The sequence below is a fragment of the Cervus canadensis genome, chromosome X, assembly GCF_019320065.1.
Source record: "Cervus canadensis isolate Bull #8, Minnesota chromosome X, ASM1932006v1, whole genome shotgun sequence".
In the NCBI taxonomy this organism is placed as follows: domain Eukaryota; kingdom Metazoa; phylum Chordata; class Mammalia; order Artiodactyla; family Cervidae; genus Cervus; species Cervus canadensis.
Genome location: NC_057419.1, coordinates 134,573,787 through 134,586,231, shown reverse-complemented (window position 1 = coordinate 134,586,231; position 12,445 = coordinate 134,573,787). Strand labels below are relative to the sequence as shown.

General features: G+C 39.2%; 1 non-coding gene across 1 annotated transcript; it reads left to right on the top strand.

Annotated features, from left to right (window-relative positions):
• The first annotated feature begins 5,874 nt into the window (after positions 1 to 5,874).
• TRNAC-ACA lies at positions 5,875 to 5,946 on the top strand. The gene has a single exon. It is a non-coding gene; the product is annotated as a tRNA-Cys (tRNA).
• The last annotated feature ends 6,499 nt before the right edge of the window (positions 5,947 to 12,445 follow it).

The window sequence follows — 12,445 nt, the reverse complement described above, 5'->3', positions numbered from 1 at the left end:
CTTAGGACTGCCCCCGCCTTGCTCTTAGTCTTACATACTTTACTCATTTTCAAAGTAACTTAGGTCAGCACTTTGCCCCACCCCCACCCCCTTTAGTGACGTTATATCATATCTGTAATACAGTTAGAGTCTCTGATCACAGTGTGAGTCCTTCCTTGTATTCTTACCCTCTTAAATTCCTTTTAAGATTTGTCTACACTAAGGTTCACTTTTTGTGTTGTAAAGTTCTATGGGTTCTGACAAATGCATAGTGTCATATATCTACCATTAAAGGACTATTCAGAATAGTTTTACCATGTTATTGACTGTCATTCCTGCATAAACCCCTGAGGACCACTAATGTGTTCACTATCCAGAATGTCATGTAAATGAAGTTAAACAGTATGAGGCCTTTTCAGACAGTCTTCTTTCACTTGGCAATATACATTTAATGTCCATTCATATTGTGTGGATTGATAGTACATTCCTGCTTATCACTAAGTAGAAGTCCATTATATGGATATACCACAGTTTGCTTATTATTTACCTATTGTAGCACATCTTGGTTTCTGTCAGAATTTGGTAATTACTAATAAGCCTGCTGGAAACATTCATGTAGAGGTGTTCTCTGGATATAAGTTTTCAAATCAGGTGAGTAAATACCTAGGGATATGATTACTGAATCAAATGGTAAGTTTATGTTTGGTTTTGTAGGAAACCACCAAGTTTTTCTGGTTGCTTGGTTTTCCAAAGCTACCATATTCTATAGCATTCTCATTAGCAATATCTGAGAGTTTCCTGATGTTGCCCCCTGGCTCATGTAGGATGTGCAAATTTGTATGCTTTGCAAATTGTATAGCAAAAGGGAGATTATATGGATGTGTCTAACCTAATAACATGATGTCTCCTTTTATAAACAGACTCTTTTCAAGCTGGTAGCTGAAGAGGAAGCCAGAGGTTCCAAGTACATATTGCCACTGGTTTTGAAATGAAGAGGAGCATGTGAGAGGATCGCCATCCCAAGCGAGTCTTCAAGAAAATGAAAACTTTAGTCCACAACCACAAGAGACTGGATTCTGTTAATGATCTAAATGAGCCTGGAGGTGAGTTTTTCCCCATACATCTTAGGAAAGAGCCCATTCTGGTCAATACACCTTGATTTCAGCCTTGTGAGACTCAGAATAGAGAATCTGGTCAAATCTGCCTGTACCTCTGACCTGCAGAACAGGGCTATAAAATCAAAGTTGTTTTTAGCCTATAAATTTGTGATAATTTATAGCCAGCAATAGAAAACTAATATAGCAGGTTGTCACTGTAGGCCCTGTTTAATAAATAAGAGAATGAATCATGAGCAAGGAGTGTAAGGATACCAAATTCTGAAGAACAAAGATGAGAGCAGTATTTGCCATGGCTAATTTGACTCCACCCTTTCCTCCTTCTAAGCAGGGAGCAAAATGTGGCTACTTACATTTGCTTGGTTACTGGCACTTGATTATTTTACACTAACTTTCCCTCTTTTCCTTTCTGCTAGTCACATATAATCAGTCTAGCACATTGACTGATTCCCTAAAAGAAAGATATACGTCATGTTTGACTCTTTGAAACCCCATGGACTGTAGCCCACTAGGCTCCTCTGTCCATGGAATTCTCCAGGCAGGAACACTGGAGTCGGTAGCCGTTCCCTTCCAGGGGATCTTTCCGACCCAGGGATCAAACCTGGGTCTCCTGCATTGCAGGCAGGTTGTTTATCATCTGAGCCATTAAGGAAGCCCTGTTTACATGTTATATGTTGCCTACTGTATGATTTGTTTTATCCCAGAGTGACAAGTTTGGGGAGAGAATCTAAAGCCATCCCTCCTGGTAAAGAGAACACTGTGGAGAGGAAGAAACAAATGAACAACCCCTGAAACACTGCAATATGTGGATAGCCATTTATTCCATTTATTCTAGTCCTGCCGAGTTGGCAAAGTCAAAGAAAACCATTTTCCCTAGCTGGCACCACTAAACCAGTTTGAGCTCCTAAAATCAAATGGGAAGAAAGGCACAGAGAGCCAGAATGAGCCATTCAAACAAACTAAGCTGATTTTGACAGGTTCCCTGGTAACAAATCCAACGATGGTTATAAATGGGTCACTATAGCCTCCAGCTGTATTTTTTGTTATGTAAGCTTCCTGGAAAAGAAGATTAAACCATATTTAAGATAAACATTTGCTTTTGTATAGTGAATTTAGCACTGTTGTTTAAAGTGCTTTGGAATTGAATTGTGCAGGTGCTAAAATTCTAATTGCCTGTTTTTCCTGACATTCATCTTAGAATTGCTCAAAGAAAGACATTATTTTTGACTCTTTCACATAAAATATAATGACCACAGTGAAAGGAATGGAATGGATAGGAAAGAATCACAAGTAAAATGAAGGCCTTTAGAAGTCATGTACTCAAGCCATCTATTGGTGAGGATGATACATCATTTTTCAAAGGAGTCCACTTGAGTTTGTTGATGATTTGGAGGAGAAACTTATACCTGATTTATAGTAATAGAAATAGAAAGCCAGAACATCTACTTATGTGGGAAGCCAGGAATTCAGTGTTTCAATTGAAAATATAGATTTGGGTCATCTATATAGTTGCAAAACCCAGATTCCCTGGTGGCTCGGATGGTAAAGACTCTGCCTGCAATGCAGGAGACCCAGGTTGAATCCCTGGGTTGGGAAGATCCCCTGGAGAAGGGAATGGCAACCCACTCCAGTATTCTTTCCTGGAAAATTCCATGGACAGAGGAACCTAGCAGGCTATAGTCCATGGGGTCGCAAAGAGGTCATACATGACCGAGAAACTAACACTTTCTTTCACTATGTAGTTGTAAAACTTGAATGTTTTTAAGGAAATAAAATTTGTATGAGTCAACCAGGACACTAAATGCTCGATTCTGACTTCATATTTTGTTTGACTCTTGAGAGTGTTGTAGTCTGTAGAAGCTGTGTATGTATTTCTTATTTTACTTATTTTTACCTGCGTGCTTGCTTAATTAACCTATGGCCTAACGCCAAGGAAAAGTACAAACAACTACTCAAAATGATGTCTTCATAATCCTCAGGGCTCTGCTATTCTTTTTATAATAGTAACATTGAGTTTATTCACGACTTTTAAATTGACTTGACATTGTTGCTCTACCATTGTTTGGATCACAAAAATATCCACTGATATACCCCTTCTTTGATGGCATTCTCAAGCTGCTTGGGCTGTTACATACAAAAAATGACATGAGGTACAAAAATGACAGATTGACTTTGGAAAATCAGAGGCCTGAGATAATAAAAATAGTTTCAGTTATGATGCTCTTATTCACTTAAAACTTATTTACATGAAAGGGAGTGGGAAATGGAGCAGAAGACTCTCCCTCTAGAACCTGATGGAAAAGATCATGTTCCCACTAGCAGCCATCTTGAAGGAAAAAATTGAGTTTCAGCATCTGTAGCATGAATAAGACAGAGAAAAGGACTGTAAGTCAATTCAACAAGTAGAAACTTTACTCTCTTAACTAGATGCTGTGTGGTATAAAAGTCAAACATTGCCCTCAAGGTGTCCACAGTCTTTTTGGAGACATGACATGGATTTAAAACACAGAAATAAAAACACACCTCTCTGTATAGTCAAGTGCCACTGTGTGTGATCAGTACTTGGGGCTGGTATGGAAAGACAGAGGACAACATAATCAAGAGTAGGAAAAAAAAAGAGTAGGAACAATTTAAGGCCAAGTTGAAGTTTGAGAAATCTTGAGAAATCTGTATGCAGGTCAGGAAGCAACAGTCAGAACTGGACATGGAACAACAGGCTGGTTCCAAATAGGGAAAGGAGTATGTCAAGGCTGTATATTGTCACCCTGCTTATTTAACTTATATGCAGAGTACATCATGAGAAATACCGGGCTGGAAGAAGCACAAACTGGAATCAACATTGCTGGGAGAAATATCAATAACCTTAGATATGCAGATGACACCACCCTTATGGCAGAAAGTGAAGAAGAACTAAAGAGTCTCTTGATGAAAATGAAAGAGGACAGTGAAAAAGTTGGCTTAAAGCTCAACATTCAGAAAACTAAGATCATGGCATCTGGTCCCATCACTTCATGGCAATGGGGAAACAGTGGAAACAGTGACAGACTTTATTTTTTGGAGCTCCAAAATCACTGCAGATGGTGACTGCAGCCATGAAATTAGAAGACACTTGCTCCTTGGAGGAAAAGTTATGACCAACCTAGATAGCATATTAAAAAGCAGAGACATTACTTTGCCAACAAAGGTCCATCTAGTCAAAGCTATGGTTTTTCCAGTAGTCATGTATGGATGTGAGAGTTGGACTATAAAGAATGCTGAGCACGAAGAACTGATGCTTTTGAACTGTGGTGTTGGAGAAGACTCTTGAGAGTTGGATCAAGGAGATCCAACCAGTCCATCCTAAAGGAAACCAGTCCTGAATATTCATTGGAAGGACTGATGCTGAAGCTGAAACTCCAGTACTTCAGCCACCTGATGCAAATAACTGACTCATTAGAAAAGATCCTGATGCTGGGAAAGATTGAAGGCAGGAGGAGAAGGGGATGACAGAAGATGAGATGGTTGGATGGCATCACCGACTTAGTGGACATGAGTTTGAGTAAACTGCAGGAGTTGGTGATGGACAGGGAGGCCTGGCACGCTGCAGTCCATGGTTTCATAAAGAGTCGGACATGACTGAATGACTGACCTGAACTGAAGTTTGAGATAAGTTAGGAAACAGAGCCAGATTTGGAAGTTTATGTTTTCTCCAGTATTAGAGACTCTGGCTGTTTGATTTTATTTCCACTGTTTAGAATTGGTTCCAGTGTCTGGATAGGTTTCTGTATGATTGAGGATGTTTATGGCACAAGTGGGCTTCCCAGGTTGCACTAGTGGTAAAGAACCTGCCAGCCAGGGCAGGGGACATAAGAGATGTGGGTTCAATCTCTGGGTCAAGAAGATCCCCTGGAGAAGAGCATGGCAACCCACTCCAGTATTCTTACCTGGAGAATCCCCATGGACAGAGGAGTCTGGCGGGCTACAGTCCATGGGGTTACAGAAACCCACACACAACTGGAATGACTTAGCATGCATGCATGGCACAAGTAACGGAAAAACAGATTAACAGTGGTTTCGACCATAAGAACATTTAGTGTTCTCTAAAGGGGAAATCCTGAGGAAGTTGATGATAGGATTAATTCAACAGAACAAATGATGTCAGGGCACTGGGTAGGCATCTCTGTAATTCTTTTTTGTCCTTCCCTTGTGGTCACTAGGTGACTGAAATAGCTCTAAGCAGCATGTCCTTATATGAGAATGTTCAAAGCAGAAAGGAACACATGGAAACAAAAGGCTGGATGTTGCTAAAGCTAAAATATGCCCAGTACCAGGAGATGAATCATGATAGATCTAAGCTTGCTGAGAGATTCTAGAGGAGGAAAATCTTTTCCTGAATCTCCCAGCAGACTCTCTTGTGTATTCTATTAGCCAGAATTGCATCATATGTCCTCAACTAGTCCATTCACTGGGAAAGGGGAACTGGATTGCTGTAACTGACTTAGACCTATTGTAATTTATTTCCTGGGCCTAGGAAAATTTTAGTAAACAAAATATTTTGGAAAGAAGTTGAGTAAATGACTATGGGATAAAAAAAAAAAATGAACAACATTATCTGCCATAGCCCCAAAGCTGAATCTGATATTGAACATGCTTTGCAACAGAATCTGGTAGATGGTATTTTTGTGGTTCCCTCTCCTCCTTCTTCCTTTTCTCTTTTACTTTTATATCCATGCACACACACACAATGATAAACATGTCACCCTTAAACACATCCAAAACTTTTATTTAAATAAGTCTGACTTCCCTGGTAGCTCAGATGGTAAAGCGTCTGCCTACAATGCAAGAGACCCAGGTTCGATCCCTGGGTGGGGAAGATCCTCTGGAGAAGGAAATGGCAAGCCACTCCAGTACTCTTGCCTGGAAAATCCCATGGAAGAAGCCTGGTAGGCTACAATCCATGGGGTCACAAAGAGTCAGACACGGCTGAGTGACCTTACTTACTTACTTACTGGGCTCCCTTCCCATATGCTTTTGTATTGTCAATGAAACTCCAATCTTCATTTCATCCCCATCAAATATTAGGTCAGCAGTTAACAAAACATTGCGACTTAATATTTTTACCACTGAGAAATCAGTGTGATTTAGGTTTACTGTGGTATCAAACTACAAAAGAAGTCACATTGAATCATATTTTAAGACATCTGACTATAAATCTGGCTATAAATTACTTTTTTCTTCCTAAAGAGCTTGTTCCCAAAGAGTCTAAATGCTCAGACACAATACATGTAAATAAACAGCCAGAATCAACACAGAGAGGTTTAGACAAATGCTTTTCTTGTATTGGAAGGCTGAGGAAGGCTGAAACACTAGAGTGCATATTATGACCTCATATTTTATTCATGATGCCGTCTCAGCTCAAATTTCTGAGACAGGTGGAGTTACTCTAGTTTCTATACCATAGCCTCATTTACTCAAGTTGTGAATATGGATTCCTATAATATTTCTGGCCTTTTTCACTCTGGGCTTTGTTTTAGTGATAGGATAATGAGATATTTTCCTCTTTAAGATAGGAAAACTTTACCATTCACACCGATTGCTGTATTAACTTGCAAGACAATTTTTTCTGTGAGTGCTGGAACACTAAATTTAGCTTAACACATATATTTAAATCTATTGAGCCAGATTTTTTCTTTGGTTTAATTGCAGATCCTTACACAACTGTCTCTTTTATTTTAGAGTAATAATTTTTATATTTAAATCATAGAATATTAGAATGCAGATAACCGAGTTTATTTTCCTCATTTTTCAGATGGGAAAAAATATACTGAGGCTAAAGGAGGTTAAATGACTTGCCTACTATCACACAGTTAATTAGTGGCAGAGTTAGTGAACCAGCTTGTCTGACTTCTAAGTGCATAATTTTTATGCCATATGTGATACCTCATGAGCAGTAGCTTTTTCTGCTGTATTAAAGTAGTGGTATTAATAAATACATTGGCATCACATAACTGTGTTAAGATCTTGCCTTCCCTAACCCTGATTAGATATAGGAAGTAAATCCATCTAGTCAAGCCCTCAGCCAATCCAGAGAAAGCGAGACCACACAGCATAATTTTGAATATGGAGACTGTAATAAAACCAGAGCAGGTTTTGAATTCTGGCTCTGCAAACTACTTACTACAAATAAGAGCAAGTTACACCTGGGTCTCTCTTTCCTTGTCTGTAAAATGGGAATAAAATTCTCTTCATTGGATTGTTCCTTGAAGAAATAAATACACATAGAATATTTAGAGTCTGGAAAGTTCCCAATAGATGCTAATTCATGACTTTTTATCTCATTTGCTGAGCCAAACATAATCAGAAGAGCAGATTCTGCTCTGGTTAGGGTTCAATAGCAAGACCAGTAAGTCTGGTCTAAAAATCAGTTTTGCTGGCAAAGAAGTAATAAGGAATGTTTAAAACTTGTTTTTCTTTTATTTTTTTATTATTTTGTCTTAAATATAATATTACATCTTTTCTTCTCTTAAACTTTTCCTCTTTTTAAAAATTGGAAAGAAAATGAGTTTGCTGTTGTTCAGTCGCTAAGCCATATCTGACTCTGCGACCCCATGGACTGCAGCGTGCCAGGCTTCCCTGTCCTTCACTATCTCCTGGAGTTTGCTCAAACTCATGTCCATTGAGTCTGTATTGCAATCCATCCATCTCATCCTGTGCCATCCTCTTCTTCTCTTGCCCTCAATCTTTCCAGCATCAGGGTCTTTTCCAATGAGTTGCCTCTTTGCATCAGGTAGCCAAAGTATTGGAGCTTCAGCTTCAGCATCAGTCCTTCCAATGAATATTCAGGACTGATTTTCTTTAGGATTGACTGGTTTGATCTCCTTGTAGTTCAAGTGACTCTCAAGAGTCTTCTCCAACACCACAGTTCAAAAGCATCAATTTTTCTGTGCTCAGTTTTCTTTATAGTCCACCTCTCACATCCATACATGACTACTGGAAAAACCATACCTTTGCCTATATGGACCTTTGTCTGCAAAGTGATGTCTCTGCTTTTTAATATGCTGTCTAGGTTTATCATAGCTTTTCTTCCAAGGAGCAAGCATCTTTTAATTTCATGGCTGCAGTCACCATCCACAGTAAGAGAATGTTTGCAACTTGATTTTCTTTTGTATTTTTTCTTTCATCTTAAATGTGATACTACCTCTTCTCTTGTGCTTTTCCTCTTTTTAAAAATTAGAAATAAAATGAATTTTGGATATTTATTAGGAGAAGAAATCTTATAGGAGACAAAGATTAATAGGTACTGGACAAAGATAATCTGACTATTAGTAGCTCAGCTGGTAAAGAATCCACCTGCAATGCAGGAGACCCAGGTTCGATTCCGGGGTCAGGAAGATCCACTGGTGAAGGGATAGGCTACCCAGTCCAGTATTCTTGGGCTTCCCTCATGGCTCAGTTGGTAAAGAATCTGCCCACAATGCAGGAGACCTGGGTGACGATCCCCTGCAGAAGGGAACGGCTACCCACTCCAGTAGTCTGGCCTGGAGAATTCCAAGGACTGTATAGTCCATGGGATCACAAAGAGTCAGACATGACTGAGCAACTTTCACTTTCAGCATACTTTCATGTTCAGAGAGGTGAAAGTCTTTATATGTTTAGAGAATCTGTGAAAAGTGCTGTAGGAAATATAAAAGAAGTATCGAATATAAATTTTCCTTCCATATATTTTAGCTCATGCTCCAAACTCCAGAATTGTGTTTGTACATAAAATGTTACCACTAGTAACATATAGGCATTTTCTTAAAAAATGAACAATTGACTTAATGACTGACTTACACTATCATGTCAACTCAGAAGAAATTAAGAGCAATGTGCGAATGTGTGCTAGCACTGGCAGAAGAGGCTTAATTAGTGAGGCAGAAGTTGAGCTGGGTGTTGAAAGATGAGTAGAATTTGAAGAGGCAGTGAGGAGGAGGGAGTGCATCTCTGGGGGAGGAAATAGCATAAGTAACATCATGGAGAAAATTTTTAGTGTATGTTGGCAGCAGTGAGGAAAGGAGTGGGAGAGAAATAGGATGAGGATGAATTATTAATGGATCTGCAAGGTTCCCAGTACCTTTTCCTGCAGAGAGGTGAAGAGAGTCTAGTCTAGTCCACATTACTGGGGCAGCAAGACAGTCAAAGATAAAACGTTCTGCCTAGTGGAAAGATGATACAGTTGTCCAGAACACTTCCTGGGCTGTGATTCTGGAACTGTAGCATGGACAACAGTGGCTGGTCAGGGTCACAGAAGTCTGCTGTACAGGGCAAGAGATTCACATTTCAATGCTGTTGTCTCCAACATTTACAGTGTTCAATATTTTTGCTTCCTGAGTAAAAAAAGGGAGAAAATGTAAGTTCTCAGATTCCCACTGAAAAGTAGGTTCTGTTCCAGCCTGAGGGGAAAAGTGGTCCTTGGGGCTGAGAGGCCCATGGACTACCTACTATACAGCTCTTTACTTCCAAATTTATTGAGGTATAATTGACATATAACATTGTGTAAATTTAAGGTGTACAATGTGATGATTTGATACATGTGTATTTTGTGAAATCATGACCACAATAAGATCACTTAACACATCCTTTTTCACGATGCTTTCAAAGATGGAAGTGGGGATCTAAGTGCTCTCAAGAGTATAGGGATACAACCTGGAGGATCCATGGTTGACATTACTCATTTCAGACTGTATAACAGAACCATTGTCAACAGAGATGCTACAAAGTGGCATTGACCCCAGTGGTGGAGAAGATTCAATTGCTACGGTTCTGCAACTATTGTTTTATTGTAGCTGCCTTCTCTCCTTTGACATCCACATAGGGAAAGCTAATTAGCCACTTAATGTACAGTTTGCTACTTTGAGAGTAAAAAAATCAAATCAGGTCAGTAAGTGTTTTTTTTTAATCAGTTGAACACCAGCAATCCAGAATTTCTACAAAACATCCTGGGAAGGAAACACTTCCACATTGCTGGAGTAATCATTTACAGCTTGCACCAGTGGGTTCATGCTGAAAATATGTAAGAAACTCATGGCAAAGCCAGGCCCTCACCTCTTTATCAGGTTCCCCTTTCAGTGCTGGGATTACTAGTGCCTCAGATTTAGTACCTGCTCCCCTCCCTGACCTCTGTTGTCAGAACAGCTGTGCATGAGTTCTTGGTTCCCACGGTCCTGACACTGGCCTATTTCTTCTCAGAGTTCTGCCACTGTCATTAATAACCTTGTCCTCTCTTAACATTTGCAGAGTGATTATTATGTGTCAGTCACGGTGCTGAGTTCTTTATGAGCATTATAAAATATAATTCTTACAAAACACTGTGGGATGGATACTGATAGTATGCTCCCACATTTCTTTTAATAGATGAGAAAACCAATCCATAGAGAAGGTAAGAACCTTGCCCCAAGTTCAACAATGACAAGAGCAAACATTTCACTCTAGGCAGTTTGGTTCTCACCGTCACGCTGATAATAACTATAGTGAAAGAATTGGCAGCTTAAGGAAGTTCTGATATTTCATCATTTCCAAGCTTCTAGAAGAGAGTAGTAAAAGAATTGTGGTGAATTAACCAGAGCCACCAAGAACAGACCAGATTAGGTTTTAGGCACATTTGTGTGAATTTTGGCAATAACTCATGTTGTGTTCATTTTTAAAAAATGTCCGCCAGAGACTTATGGACTATAGTCAGGAGGGGCTGGAGAAGGATGAATTGGATAGAAGATAGAGGGAGCTGTTCCTCACTCTGCCCAGAGGGAAATGGTTGTTCCAGCAACAATGGGCAAATGGAGGTTGTTCAAAACAAGTGCATTCCATATTCTTTTCCCTTAGGACTAATGTAGTATTGACTGGTTGCTTCAAATTCATCATTTGGTGAGTCAATAATATTGATTGATCTGTGGCTGGGTGCAACACATTATGCTAAGTAATGTGAGGTGACACAAAGATATCAAGAATGTAAATATGCTCTCCTGGGGCTGCTAGTAAAAAGCATGAACTGAAACTCGTGGATGGAAGATAATACAGCACATACTAGGGCATAAGCTCACAACAGAAAGACATCATGGTGGTGGAGGACAAAGATTCTCAGGGCTGTGCATCAAGATGGCTCGGAATCACCACCAACACCTATCTTGCAGTGAGATGTTTTGAATTTTTATCAGTATTCTCAGGAGAAGTTTTGGGGCATGCCCTTTGTACGCTCATTGAGTGATATCCATAAAGTGTAGTTTCTCAAATCCGTGAATCCGATTAACATGTTGAACTATTGGCACATACAATATGCCAGTTTTCTACTCAGATCTACTAACTAGAAAATTTTCAGGTACTCAGGGCCTGGAAATCTCTATTCTTAATAAGAACTATCTTGAGAAAAATAATGCTAATATACTGCTTGTCTTAGCCCATTCAGAGTGCTATAATAAAACCATCATAGACTGGCTAGTTTGAACCAAAAACATTTATTTCTCACAGTTCTGTAGGCTGGGAAGTCCAAGATCTGACAGATTCAGTGTCCGGTGAGAGCCTGCTTAGTGGTTTATAGATGCTGTTTTCTCCCTGTGTCCTCACATGGAGGAAAGGACCACAGAGCTCTGTGGGGTCTCTCTTAAAAGGGCACTAATCCCATTCATGAGGGCTCTGCTTTCATGACCCAGTCACCTCTCAAAGACTCCACCTCCTAAAATGCCATCACATTGGGGATAAGAATTTCAGCATATGAATTTTGTGATGACACAAACATTGTTTGTGACACTATGGATATCATTTACAATAGGGCAGTGGCATGGGGAATCAAATGAGACATAAAATGTGAAATTGAAAGACTACTGTTATGTTTTTATATAGTCTTCTGTGTGCCAAGCATCATGCTAGATGCTTTAATTGTATTATTCAGTTACTTACTCTCTACAGCATTCATGTGAGTTTCAGATGCTTCTTAATCCAAGCAATGTAGTTTTGAAGAATATATGCCAACATTTTAACTTTGGCTACTTTCAGGAGATGAGATATGAGTAATCTTTTTCCTTATACTTTATGCATTCCATCCCCTTTTCCTTTTACAAAGATCATGTGTTAAGTTTTCATCAGAAAAATTTCCAAGTTCATAAAAATTATTACAAATTTTTCAATTAAACCTGGCAGTCCACATTCATAGTACTAGTAAATCTATAAAATGTTCTTTGAGTATTTTGAGATTAAAAAATAGTTGATGATTGGGCTAGATATTAAACACCCCTATCAAAATGTTGCCATGTAGCATTTCTCTGTTTTTATGGAAATACCTTCAGATGTGATTCTTCGGGAATCACAGGGAATTAAATCTGGATAGAAATGTTTGTAAGGGG